At 38.0% G+C, this 13,302-nt stretch overlaps 1 long non-coding RNA gene across 1 annotated transcript in view; it reads left to right on the top strand.

Annotated features, from left to right (window-relative positions):
• Positions 1-12,691, top strand: part of LOC145534410 (uncharacterized) — a 79,805-nt gene extending 67,114 nt beyond the window's left edge. Inside the window, exon 3 of the long non-coding RNA XR_014074569.1 lies at positions 12,523-12,691. This is a non-coding gene — a long non-coding RNA (uncharacterized LOC145534410). The remainder of the gene's footprint in view (positions 1-12,522) is intronic.
• Positions 12,692-13,302: the final 611 nt, after the last annotated feature.

Genomic DNA, 13,302 nt, shown 5'->3' with positions numbered 1-13,302 from the left:
TGGGATCAGAAACAAGCACAGCAACTATCTGCTCAACAATGTGAAGTCAACACCATAGACCAGGAGAGAAGTGTCAAGGCCAGAGCAATGAGTAGAATAACATGGAGCAGGTGGACCTCAAGTTGACTTTGAAAGATTAATTTGATTTGAAGGATGAAGTGGATTGGGAGAATATGGCCAAAGGTAAATAAATCAGAAGCAGGGTTATAAGAATGAGATACAGTGAAGATGAGTTATTAACATTAGGTAAGTTAAACACCAACACTATTGCACAACAAAGTTTCATGTATTAATGAAAGCCAAATTAAGCACTTTTTTAAAGGTGCACAAAAAGATGTAAAAACCTGAAAAGAAATTCATAAGTTAAGAACATAGTGATTCAATATGAACTGTTTCTCTGAATTGTGCAATTAGCAGTGGAGTGTGAAAGTTGGATAATTATATCTTTTCAAAAAGGGGCTGATGACACGTGAAATCTTCTTGGAGGATGGGAAGTATCACTTGTGTTTTGCTTCACACACCTCACAATAAACTGTTGAGAACTGTGGCATTTTGATTTAGGCTCTTAGAAACCCCAGGCTTAATTTTCAAATTCCACAGTCTGTGCTAACAATGGATAAATATTAGTGACATATAGATATTAAGAGTCGGACACGACTGAGCGACTGAACTGAACTGATAGATATTAAAATAAAAATGCCTCTCAGCACTACATCTACCTGTGTTAGGGAAATAGTACACATCTCATTGTTCTTTTGTTCCTGTATTTCAGAATTGCTCAGCATTTCTGGGCATCTGCTATCTAAGAGCTATAACTACACAAACACTGAAGTGAAGACTTGGAACAATTGTCTAGTATTTGAGACAAAAGAAAGGAGAGCAAACACTAAACAGAGTTTAAAACAAACATTTTTGGATTGACTGTCCAGTCACTTTGGATGATCTGCCTGTATCTCAATGAGCAAGTTGATTTTGTCTCTCCAATTAGCCACAAATGGAAATTCACCATTATTAGTCATTGGCATCAGAGAGCCATTAAAACTTACTAAAATAAATCCTTAAGAAAAGCAGTATTGAAGCACAAAGTTATAAAAATCTAAATGCAAAATTTCATGCAAACTTAGACTTCTCTAATTTTACTTTTGCTAACTAGAGGGATTATTAGCATGGGATACTTAACCCCTAAATCAGAAGCACTCCGCAGAGCTCAACAGCACTGGGTTTTTATTAATTTTGTTTGTTTACTTTTCATTTCTTGCAGTAAATTGTTTTCTCTTAATAACATAAATGAAAATTAAATTGGACATTGTGATTGAAAAATAGTCTCCCACTTTGAAAATAAATGTCTCTACTTCACCTTGATACTTATTTTCACTAACCATAGGAGATCATTATCTGGTCAGAGCATTCAGTTCTGTCCATGTTACACAAGCTATTTTTGGTCTTTGCTTTTAAGGTCAATTATTTGTCAGAAAATCTGTGTTGAACAGGTCTCAACAGACCATGGAGGGAGGAACAAAGATGCCAATGTGCTTAAGAATCAAGAATTAAGCTTTGCACAAAGCCCATACTTCACAACCCTTATCTGAATTCAATTAAATAGAAACGTTGGAAGACTCTCACCAGTAATAGATCTTTATATTATGTGATTAAACCTGTTGAATCTCTACTATCTCTGATTTGTTTCATTAACTATGTTTCTAATAGTTATCATCATATTTGTGAGTTATTTTGTTTTGCAACAATAGCACAATGTTGAATAGATGTAATATTTGGCAGAATTTTTAATTTCATATTTTTCTATAAATATTCTGTGCACAATTAATTCATAGTTTACTCTAATATCTTAATACATGAAGTCTTCAGAACCTACATTGGTTCTGTTATTATTATTATTACTCTTATAGCTGGTAACTTGTACATTTGGTGATTTTGAGTTGGGAATTATATTTTATTAAAATTAACCTGTGGAATGCTATACATTTTATTCCAAAAAAATTTTGCTTTGGGTTCTGTTGGGAGTAAGTGGTGACTCTAGACCTACCACAACTTTTATTCTGTTTGAATAAACCAGCTTAATTTTTCATCGCAAATTCAGCCCCTTAACATCACAGAAAACATAGATTTTTTTCTGTGGCTTCCAGAACTGGTGCTGCTTACCTTAAGGTTATCATTTCTTTGTGCACAAGTCCTTTTTGCTTCAAGTCACTATCATTTATTTAGTTAGTTTTAAAATGCACTTATTTTTCCTAAGAGATTCCTTTTGGTTTCTTGTGAGCTCAGCAACAATTTCTGAATTATGTTTGCAAGAATTTTCCAGAATGTTTCTTCAAATCTTAGTCCTCCATGTTTCTGCCATACATGTGTACAGATTCATTGTTCTTCCTTTGGGGGAAAAAAAAAGTCCCTGAGTAGTCTTAATCATCTGGTCCTTGAAAGATGCTGAGTCCTTTTGTGTGCCAAATTAGTGATGACTGGGAAAAATGTTTGTTTATTTTGAATTACATTGAGGGGCAAGAGTGTGCTTTCTGTGTCTTAAGCTAAAAACTCAAACTTTATTTGCATACAAATAAAACAGACAGTACCTTTAGAACTCTGATTTTTGAGTACTAGTGAGAGAGACACAGTAAATACTTTTAAGAACAATTTCAAAATGTGCATTTTTCATCAACACAGGTGGTTCTGATCTGAAGTTCTTTCAAAGATCACTCCTTGAGAGCCACCAGCATATACTTGCTCACATCTGGGATCTTCCAATGTTTCTTTACTTAAAATACCCTCAATTCCACCTCCTCATTTTCTTGTTGTTCTTCCTAAATCATTACTCCATCTTTCATAGATAATTCTACTTACCTGATAATCATGATGGTGTGATCACTCACCTAGAGCCAGACATCCTGGAATGTGAAGTCAAGTGGGCCTTAGAAAGCATCACTACGAACAAAGCTAGTGGAAGTGATAGAATTCCAGTTGAGTTATTTCAAATCCTCAAAGGTGATGCTGTGAAAGTGCTGCACTCAATATGCCAGCAAATATGGAAAACTCAGCCGTGGCCACAGGACTGGAAAAGGTCAGTTTTCGTTCCAATCCCAAAGAAAGGCAATGCCAAAGAATGCTCAGACTACCACACAATTGCACTCATCTCACATGCTAGTAAAGTAATGCTCAAAATTCTCCAAGCCAGGCTTCAGCAGTACGTGAACCGTGAACTTCCAGATGTTCAAGCTGGTTTTAGAAAAGGCAGAGGAACCAGAGATCAAATTGCCAATATCTGCTGGATCATCGAAAAAGCCAGAGAGTTCCAGAAAAACATTTATTTCTGCTTTATTGACTATGCAAAAGCCTTTGACTGTGTGGATCACAATAAACTGTGGAAAATTATGAAAGAGATGGGAATAGACCATCTGACCTGTCTCTTGAGAAACCTGTATGCAGGTCAGGAAGCAACAGTTAGAACTGGACATGGAACAACAGACTGGTTCCAAATAGGAAAAGGAGTATGTCAAGGCTGTATATTGTCACCCTGCTTATTTAACTTATATGCAGAGTACATCATGAGAAACGCTGGGCTGGAAGAAACACAAGCTGGAATCAAGATTGCCGGGAGAAATATCAATAACCTCAGATATGTGGATGACATCACCCTTATGGCAGAAAGTGAAGAAGAACTAAAGAGCCTCTTGATGAAGGTGAAAGAGGAGAGTGAAAAAGTTGGCTTAAAGCTCAGCATTCAGAAAACTAAGATCATGGCATCTGGTCCCATCACTTCATGGGAAATAGATGGGGAAACAGTGGAAACAGTGTCAGACTTTATTTTTTTGGGCTCCAAAATCACTGCTGATGGTGATTGCAGCCATGAAATTAAAAGACGCTTACTCCTTGGAAGGAAGGTTATGGCCAACCTAGATAGCATATTTAAAAGCAGAGACATTGCTTTGCCAACAAAAGTCTATCTAGTCAAGGCTATGGTTTTTCCAGTGGTCATGTATGGATGTGAGAGTTGGACGGTGAAGAAAGCTGAGCGCTGAAGAATTGATGCTTTTGAACTGTGGTGTTGGAGAAGACTCTTGAGAGTCCCTTGGACTGAAAGGAGATCCAATCAATCCATCCTAAAAGAGATCAATCCTGGGTGTTCATTGGAAGGTCTGATGTTGAAGCTGAAACTCCAATACTTTGGGCACCTCATGCGAAGGGTTGACTCATTGGAAAAGACCCTAATGCTGGGTAGGATTGGGGGCGGGAGGAGAAGGGGATGACAGAGGATGAGATGGTTGGATGGCATCACCGACTCGATGGACGTGGGTTTGGGTAGACTCCGGGAGTTGGTGATGGACAGAGAGGCCTGATGTGCTGCAATTCATGGGGTTGCAAAGAGTCGGACACGACTGAGTGACTGAACTGAACTGAACTTACCTGATACCTCACCTCTAATATCACCCACCACTTCCAGAATGCTTTCTTTTAACCCTTTCCAAAGGTGACATTAATGTCCATAGCACCTCATTGCTACATATCTGCATTATATACTTTATTTATATGTTTATACACTGGGTCCATCACCAAGCAAAGTGTTCATAGAGGATTGGATTTTCTTGTATTGATATTAATTTCTTATACCAGACTTAGCAGATTGCACAACGCATTGCAGACATTCAATAAATATATTCTGAAAGCAGCAAGGATATGTGGGGATTTAGCCAACTACAAAATGAGGGGGTCAGTGGATGGAAAGTTACTAAGAGGGGACATCAAGGATAGGGGAATTCTTGCTAAACAAATACTTCTTCTGACAGAAGGATAAAACACACAGAATGCTTTCTTTATTTGAAAACCTAATTCCATCTTAAAAAATTGAAGCAGTTTTAATGTCAGAGACATACCTATAAGAGATCCTAATATTTTGTATACTCAACGAAAGGAGTACACTATATCTGTCTTTAGTCATCTGATTTTATTAAAAACTACAGTAATAGCAGAAAACAGAGACCTCTGTAAAACAAGTCTTAATTCTGAATGCAGCAAGGATACGTGGGGACTTAGCCAACTACAAAATGAGGGGGTCAGTGGATGGAAAGTTACTAAGAGGAGACATCAAGGATAGGGGAATTCTTGCTAAACAAATTTAATAAGGTTTTCTGAAGACAAGCCAGTGTTATTAGGTAGCAAGAAGATAAAATAGTTGTCTGAGGAGGACTTACAAATATCTGAGAAAAGAAGAGAAAAGAATGGCTAAGAGGAAGGGTAAGATATACCCAACTGAATGTAGAGTTCCAGAGAATAGCAAGGAGAGATAAGAAAGCCATCTAAAGTGAACAATGCAAAGAAAAAGAGGAAAACAATGGAATGGGAAAGACTAGAGATTTCTTCAAGAAAATTGGAGATGCACAGGGAATATGGCAAGGACCTAACAAAAGCAGAAGGAATTAAGAAGAGGTGGCATGAATACAAGGAAGAACTGTACTAAAAAGTCTTCATGACCCAAAAGACCATGATGCTGTGGCTACTCACCTAGAGCCATAAATTCTGTAGTGTGAATTCAAGTGGGCCCAGGGAAGCATTATTAAGAACAAAGCTAGTGGAGGTGATGGAATTCCAGCTTAGGTATTTCAAATCCTAAAAGATGATGCTGTTAAAACACTGCACTCAATATGCCAGCAAATATGGAAAATGCAGCAGTGGCCACAGGACTGGAAAAGGTCAGTTTTCAGTCTAATTCCAAAGAAGGGAAATGCCAAAGAATGTTCAAACTACTGTACAAATGCACTCATTTCACAAGCTGGTGAGGTAACACTCAAGATCCTTCAAGGTAGGCTTCATTAGTCTTTGAACCAAGAAATTCCAGATGCACAAACTGGATTACAAAAGGCAGAGGAACCAGGGATCAAATCGCCAAAATCCATTGGATCATAGAAAAAGCAAGAGAATTCCAGAAAACCGTCTACTTCTGCTTCATTGACTATACTAAAGCCTTAGACTGTGGATCACAACAAACTGTGGAAAATTCTTAAAGAGATGGGAATACAAGATCACCTGAGTTGCCTCCTGAGAAACTTATATGCAGGTCAAGCATTAACACTTAGAATTGGACATAGAACAGAGTGGTTCCAAATTGAGAAAGGAGTACATCAGGGCTATATATTGTCACCTTGCTTATTTAACTTGCAGAGTATATCATGTGAAATACCAGCCTGGGTTACTCACAAGCTAGAATCAATATCACTGGGGCAAATATTAGTAACCTCAGATATAAGAATGATAACATTCTAATGGAGATAGGGAAGAGAAACCAAAGGGCCTCTTGGTGAGGGTGAAAGAGGAGAGTGAAAAAGCTTGCCTACAACTCAGCGTTCGAAAAACTAAGATCATGGCATCCATTCCCATAATTTCATGGCAAATAGATGGGAAAGCAATGGAAAAAGTGACAGATTTTCTTTTCTTAGGCTTCAAAATCACCATGGACAGTAACTGCAGCCAATGGACTGTAGCATGCCAGGCTTCCTTGTTCTTCACCATCTCCCAGAGTTTGCTGCAACTCATATTCATTGAGTTTATGGTATCCAATCAATTCATCCTCTGTTGCCCTCTTCTCCTCATGCCCTCAAACTTTCCCAGCATCAGGGTCTTTTGCAGTGAGTCAGCTCTTCACATTAGGTGGCCAAAATGTTGGCGCTTCAGCATTAGTCATTCCAATGAACTTTCAGGGTTGATTTCCTTTAGGATTGACTAGTTGGATCTCGTTGCTTTCCAAGGGACTCTCAAGAGTCCTCTCCAGGACCATAATTAAAAAGCATCAATTTTTTTTTTTTTTTTTGGCCATACATTTATAAAGTTAAAAAATAGAAAATAAACTAATTTATAAAAAAAAAATGAAAGAAAAGCATCAACTCTTTGGCACACAGCCTTTTATATTGTCCAACTCTCACATCTACATATGACTACTGGAAAAAACATAGCTTTGACTATACAAACTTTTGTCTGCAAAGTAATGTCTCTGCTTTTTAATATACTGTCTAGTTTGTCATAGCTGTGCAGTGTATTAAAAAGCAGAGACATCACTTTTCCTACAATGGTCCACATAATCAAAACTATGACTTTTCCAGTAGTCATGTACATATGTGATAGTTGGACCATAAAGAAGGCTGAGCACTGGAGAATTGATGCTTTCAAACCGTGGTTCTGTAGGAGACTTCTGATATCGAATAATATCAACCCTGAATATTCATTGGAAGGACTGATGTTGAAGCTGAAGCACCAATACTTTGGCCACCTGAAGGGAAGAATCAATTCATTGGAAAAGACTCTGATGCTGGGAAAGATTGAGGGCATGGGGAGAAGGGGGCAAGAGAGGATGAGATTGTTGGATGACTTCACTGAGTCAATGGACATTACTTGGAGCAAACTCCAGGAAGACAGTGAAGTACCGGAAGGCTGGTATATTGCAGTCCATGGGGTCACAAAGAATCAGACATGACTTAGAGGCTGGACAACAACAATAAACAGATATCCAGGGTGGGTGATGAGTATCTGATCAGCTATCAAGGGTGGGGGATTCTTGTTAAACTGACTTATCAGAATTCTTTCTAAAACTGTTCTCAGCAGGCTGAAGACAGGATCCAAGGATAAGATCTGGTCAAAAAGAAGACTTAGAGAAATGTTTCTAAGATTTGATCAGAGAAAGGCTCTTTTTCAACTTTACTGATTTTCCTAATGTTGTTTATTATAATTGTTATCATATTATTATAAGCATCTAGGAGAAAAATTTACAGTTGAAACCATTACCTGGGAAGAAAATATCTGCAATGGTTGCATCTCTGTGCCCCCAAACATACTTCCAGAAAAACTGTAGTCAAAGGTTAATTTTCTGTGTCAAAGGTGAATATTAGCTCTTTAAATTAAAGCATCTACAGTATATTCAGCATAGCTGAGGCACACAGGCTTTCATCTCTTTGCTGTAGCTGCATGCAGAAGCTTCCTTTGTGTAGAAGGATAAGTGTCTGACTTCAAAGGATGAGAATTCAGTAGGACTTCAAAGGTGATGTGGCAGATGGTACATGAGGAAGCATGGCCCAATGCCTATTCTCACATTAAAAGGTGTTTTTTTTTTAAACATGAACTCTGTTGACATTTACACATGATAATGAGTATGGCATTTCATCTGCCCATGCTTCTCTGTTGTAGTCCCACGTTAGTTATCCACTGAACACGAAAGAATGCTGGGAGCCATCTTGAATAAATGGAAAGCTAGACAAAACGGCATTCAGCAACCTTTCAACAAATATCAGGTTTCATTTATGCTAGTTTCTTCTTGTCAATAATGCAGACAATTCCAGGGTCATAAATAGCAACTTTATTTTAATAATCCAATACAGTATCTATTTACTGAATGCTTGTCATATATGCAACATTACATTAACTACTATTAGAAAGAGAATTGGAAGAAAGATAAGACATAGTTCCTACCATGGAAATCTATGTGGGATTTTTAAACATACATTCATGTGAAGAAATTTGAGGACTAGCCAAGGTGTTTGAATTCATGGGACACTCACTGGGACTTCACCATGGGAAGGTGCATGCAAAATAATTTTGTCAGCGCTTTCACAGAGAACACTCTGCTAGAAACATCAGAGCAGGCAGCTGCTGAGTTCTCTATCCTAGGCAGGTGGAGTTCATGAAGGGAAGAGGACTAGAGAAGAACAGAATATAAACAAAAAAATGCAAATAATGATAGCTTTTCGAAATCACAAAAAGACAACAATTTAAAAATCAACCTTGTTTTTACTTTACATGTTCCTGAAATCCAAGCTCCAAGGTTTCAAAAAGAAAGAAAACAAAAAAATATATAACTTTCTGTAATAATACTTTTTTAAAGGTTATAAATTTAAATAAAGCTTCCTGATGTGTATTCTTATTGTGTTGCTGGCCTCGGTAGGTCTAGTGAGACTTGTAGGAAAAGGGTAGCTGCAAAGTCCCAGTGTGGAGTCATTTCCCCCCTTCCTCACAGATAAACACAGCAACAGTAACTAACGCATTCTTCATTTTTTAAAAGTATGAAATGAAAAGATCATTCATGCCACAGACCTTATGCATATGGACTATTTAAATTGTTTTCAGTTGATATAAAAATATCATTCTTAATTCATTTGGCATTTCATTATTTTGATTCCTCTAAATAAATAGATTCTGAAAGGTTACTGTGGAGATACCTATCAAGCATTTTATCTGGCAACGAATTGAAGAAAAAATGGAGGCTGTGTACATTGGAAACTCCAATCTAAATGTGTCATTAGACTGAGAACAAGTTGTTAATGTCACCCTTGAAGTCGACCTTGTCAGAAAGAAATGTAGACAGTGCTCCATAATCTTCAATCTGACCTATCTTTGAGACTTTCTCATCTTTCTTCACCCATTGTGGAAATGCTTCACTGCTTTTAGCTAATGTTCTGAACATACCAGCACATACAATTTTTCATACCAAGAGAATTACCGTGGCTACAAAGGCCAGGGAGGAGTATTTTGCTCAATGACCAAAATAAACAAACTACCTCTGTCTATAGAAAACTCCTTGAATATGTTACAGGATTATATTATGAAGGAAAATAAAACATACATTTATATGTAAAGCCAGTCTGAGGTTAAAGGGAAAGGTATGTGGAAGAAAAAATATATATATATGGTCAACATGCTTGAGATAAACAAGTGGACCAGCTGGAAAAGAAAACTGGGTGTAAACTGACTTTTCCTGACTGTCATTGAAGTATCTGGGCAAAGCACATTCTAGTGCTTATTAGATAATCTCAATCTGAGGTATAATCTATCCAGACTGAAGACTGAATACTCTCTAAATAGAACTATGAAATGTTTTGTTAGCATGTTAACTAGTTTCAAGTTGTTATAAGTCTAAAGACCCATGTATATCTGAATGTATTTACAGTGCTGACACTGAAACTGCTTGATGAATATTTATAAAGCTACCTAGAGTATTGAAAGAGAACTCTGCAAATCTAGGTTTTAGAATCTTTTCTAAACTTTAGAACTATGTGAATTGAAAAAGCAAACTATACTGTGACTTCTGTTTTATCGCTAAAATTGTGTGGTCATATTAAATCTCCTCAATTCTTTCACTCAATTCTTTAACAAATATTGCATTGTACACAAAACTGAGCATAATTACAAAATGAATATGCGTAATGTTTGTCTTCATGGAGCTTATAATCTAATGATGAAGCACAATATTTAACAATCATACCTATAAACATACACATGCATTATTGCAGAGACTGGAAAACTGTTCACCAAGCAATTTTCTATTCTTACTGGAGCAACAGTTAGATTATGTCCATATTACCTTGCAATTAGGTGGCCACTGTACACAGTTTCCAATCCTGGCCTATAAAATTCTCCTTGCATAAAATTGTGTATATAATTGTGATTTTTGATGGTCTCTCAATGCTTATTATGTTGACTTAAATGATGTAGTGATTTTGGAGTCATGTGTAAGGAAATAGAAGATCACAAAATAAACTAATCTTGGGTCTTTAAATTGCTGTCTGGAGAAAAGCTACCTGTGGGTAGAAATATCTACTTTGGTCATCATATTACTGAGATATTAATCACCTACCTCCATATTTATATTTGTATGCATGTATGTATGGGCTTGGGCTTCCCAGGTGACACTAGCAGTAAAGAACTCGCCTGCCAATGCAGGAGACGTAAGAGAGGCAATTTGGATCCCTGGGTCAGGAGGACATGGTAACCCACTTCAGTTTTCTTGCTTGGAGAGTCACATGGACAGAGGCACTTGGCAGGCTAGGGTCACAAAGGGTCGCAAAGAGTGAGACATGTTTGAAGCAACTTAGCATGGCACAATATGTATGGGCTTCCCAGGTGGCTCAGTGGTACAGAATCCAATTGCCAATGCAGGAGATGCAGGAGAGGCAGGTTCAATTCCTGGATCAGGAAACTCTCCTGGAGGAAGAAATGGCAACCCACTCCAGAATACTTGCTTGGGAAAGTTCCATGGACAGAGTAAACCCAGCATGCTGCAATCCATGGGGTCTCAAAGAGTCGGACACGACTGAGGCAATGAGCACACATATATACAATTATAATTTTGAGTTAGATTGATTCTGTAGTTATATTCAATAATCAGCATACTATCTAGCAAAATACAGAAGCTTTTACCTTCAAATCAGTGGCTGCCATAAAATAAGAATATTAAGATGTGTGACACCACTAGCTTAGTAGCTGAGCACTTAAGTAGCGGGCAGTGAGAAAAAATGTTCCAAAAGCTAAAAAGATGAAACTCCATGCTGTATAGTATCAAATATTAGATAAATCTCTCTCCAAAATGACTTGGAAGAAAGATTATATTGTATTAAGACTGAAGCTATAAGGTAAGTGGCTAAAAAGAGCCTGAGAGTTAATGTGGCATAGTGATTATTGCCTGCCTTCATAAGACATTACAATAAAAATGAGTTCCAGGCAAAAGTTCACTAATTTTGCAACAGAATTAGGAAAGAATACAGATATTACCCTCCTTCAGTTCAGTTCAGTCACTCAGTCACGTCCGACTCTTTGCGACATCATGGACTACGGCACTCCAGGCTTCTCTGGCCATCATTAACTCCTGGAACTTGCTCAAACTCATGTCCACCAAGTTGGTGATTCCATCCAACCATCTCATCCTCTGTCATCCCCCTCTCGTCTTGCCTTCAATCTTTCCCAGCATCATGGTCTTTTCAAATGAGTCAGTTCTTTGCATCAGGTAGCCAAAGTACTGGAGCTTCAGCTTCAGCATCAGTCCTTCCAATGAATATTCAGGACTGATTTCCTTTAGGATGGACTGGTTGGACTTCATTGCAGTCCAAGGGACTATCATGAGTCTTCTCCAAAACCACAGCTCAAAAGCATCGATTCTTCGGGGCTCAGCTTTCTTTATAGTCCAACTCTCCCATCCATACATGACTACTGGAAAAACCATGGTTTTGACAAGATGGACCTTTGTTAGCAAAGCAATGTCTCTGCTTTTTAATATGCCATCTATGTTGGTCATAGCTTTTCCTCCAAGGAGCAAGCATCTTTTAATTTCATGGCTGCAGTCACCACCTGCAGTGATTTTGGAGCCGAAGAAAATAAAGTATTTCACTCTTTCTATTGCTTCCCCATCTATTTGCCAGGAAGTGATGGGACCGGATGCCATGATCTTAGTTTTCTGAATGTTGAGTTTTAAGCCAACTTTTTCACTCTCCTCTTTCACTTTCATCAAGAGGCTCTTCAGGTCCTTTTCCCTTTCTGCCATAAGGGTGGTGTCATCTGTGTATCTGAGGTTATTGATATTTCTCCTGGCAGTCTCGATTCCAGCTTGTGCTTCATCCAGCCTGGATTTCACATGATGCACTCTGCATACAAGTTAAATAAGCAGGGTGACAATATACAGCCTTGATGTACTGCGTTTCCAATTTGGAACCAGCCTATTGTTCCATGCCTGGTTCTAACTGTTGCTTCTTGATCTTCATACAGATTTCTCAAGAGGCAGGCCAGGTGGTCTGGTATTCCCACCTTTTTAAGAATTTTCCACACACTGGAAAAGCCAACAACTTCTGGACTCCAAAGAGAAGAAAGATTGAAAGTGAACAAGTTACTATAAGACTTTTCAACTGAAATAAAGGACTCAGCTCTGGATCAAAAACCAAAATAAGAGTATTATTTTCATAATAACGCTTTTATTTCAGATAGTCTACATCACCATTGAACTGAGAGGAAGTGCTAAGGGAATGAGAAAGCAAATAAATTAATCAAACATGAGAAATGTGCCAGAGAAAAATATGTACAAAAGATTAACTGAAGGTTCTGAAGTTTTATCTTACTTAGAAGCTAACAGGTTGGTCACTTCATGGATGCAGGTAGAAGATGCAAGAATGTTGAGTCAAAGACAAACATTTATTTATAGCAATAGCTGTAGCTAAAGATTTGAGCTTTTATTTTTTTCACCAATTCCCTATGTCTCATTTCCTGCAAGAAAATGTGAAGACAACTGCATGCAAAGTGGGTTTCATTGCAACAAATGAACTCTGAGCTTTGGGAATCCAAATATTTTATAATGGATAGTAAGCATATCAGGAGAAAGCAATGGCAACCCACTCCAGTGTTCTTGCCTGGAGAATCCCAGGGACGGAGGAGCCTGGTGGGCTGCTGTCTATGGGGTCGCACAGAGTCGGACACGACTGAAGGGACTCAGCAGCAGCAGAAGTAAGCATGCCAGAACTCTGCCTGGGAGGAGATACTCTGTCTTAAGGCTAC

Source organism: Giraffa tippelskirchi, chromosome 14, assembly GCF_054371585.1.
Source record: "Giraffa tippelskirchi isolate mGirTip1 chromosome 14, T2T-mGirTip1v1.2.pri, whole genome shotgun sequence".
Taxonomy (NCBI): domain Eukaryota; kingdom Metazoa; phylum Chordata; class Mammalia; order Artiodactyla; family Giraffidae; genus Giraffa; species Giraffa tippelskirchi.
The sequence above is the reverse complement of the archived record's forward strand: the minus strand, read 5'-3'. Positions and strand labels throughout refer to the sequence as shown.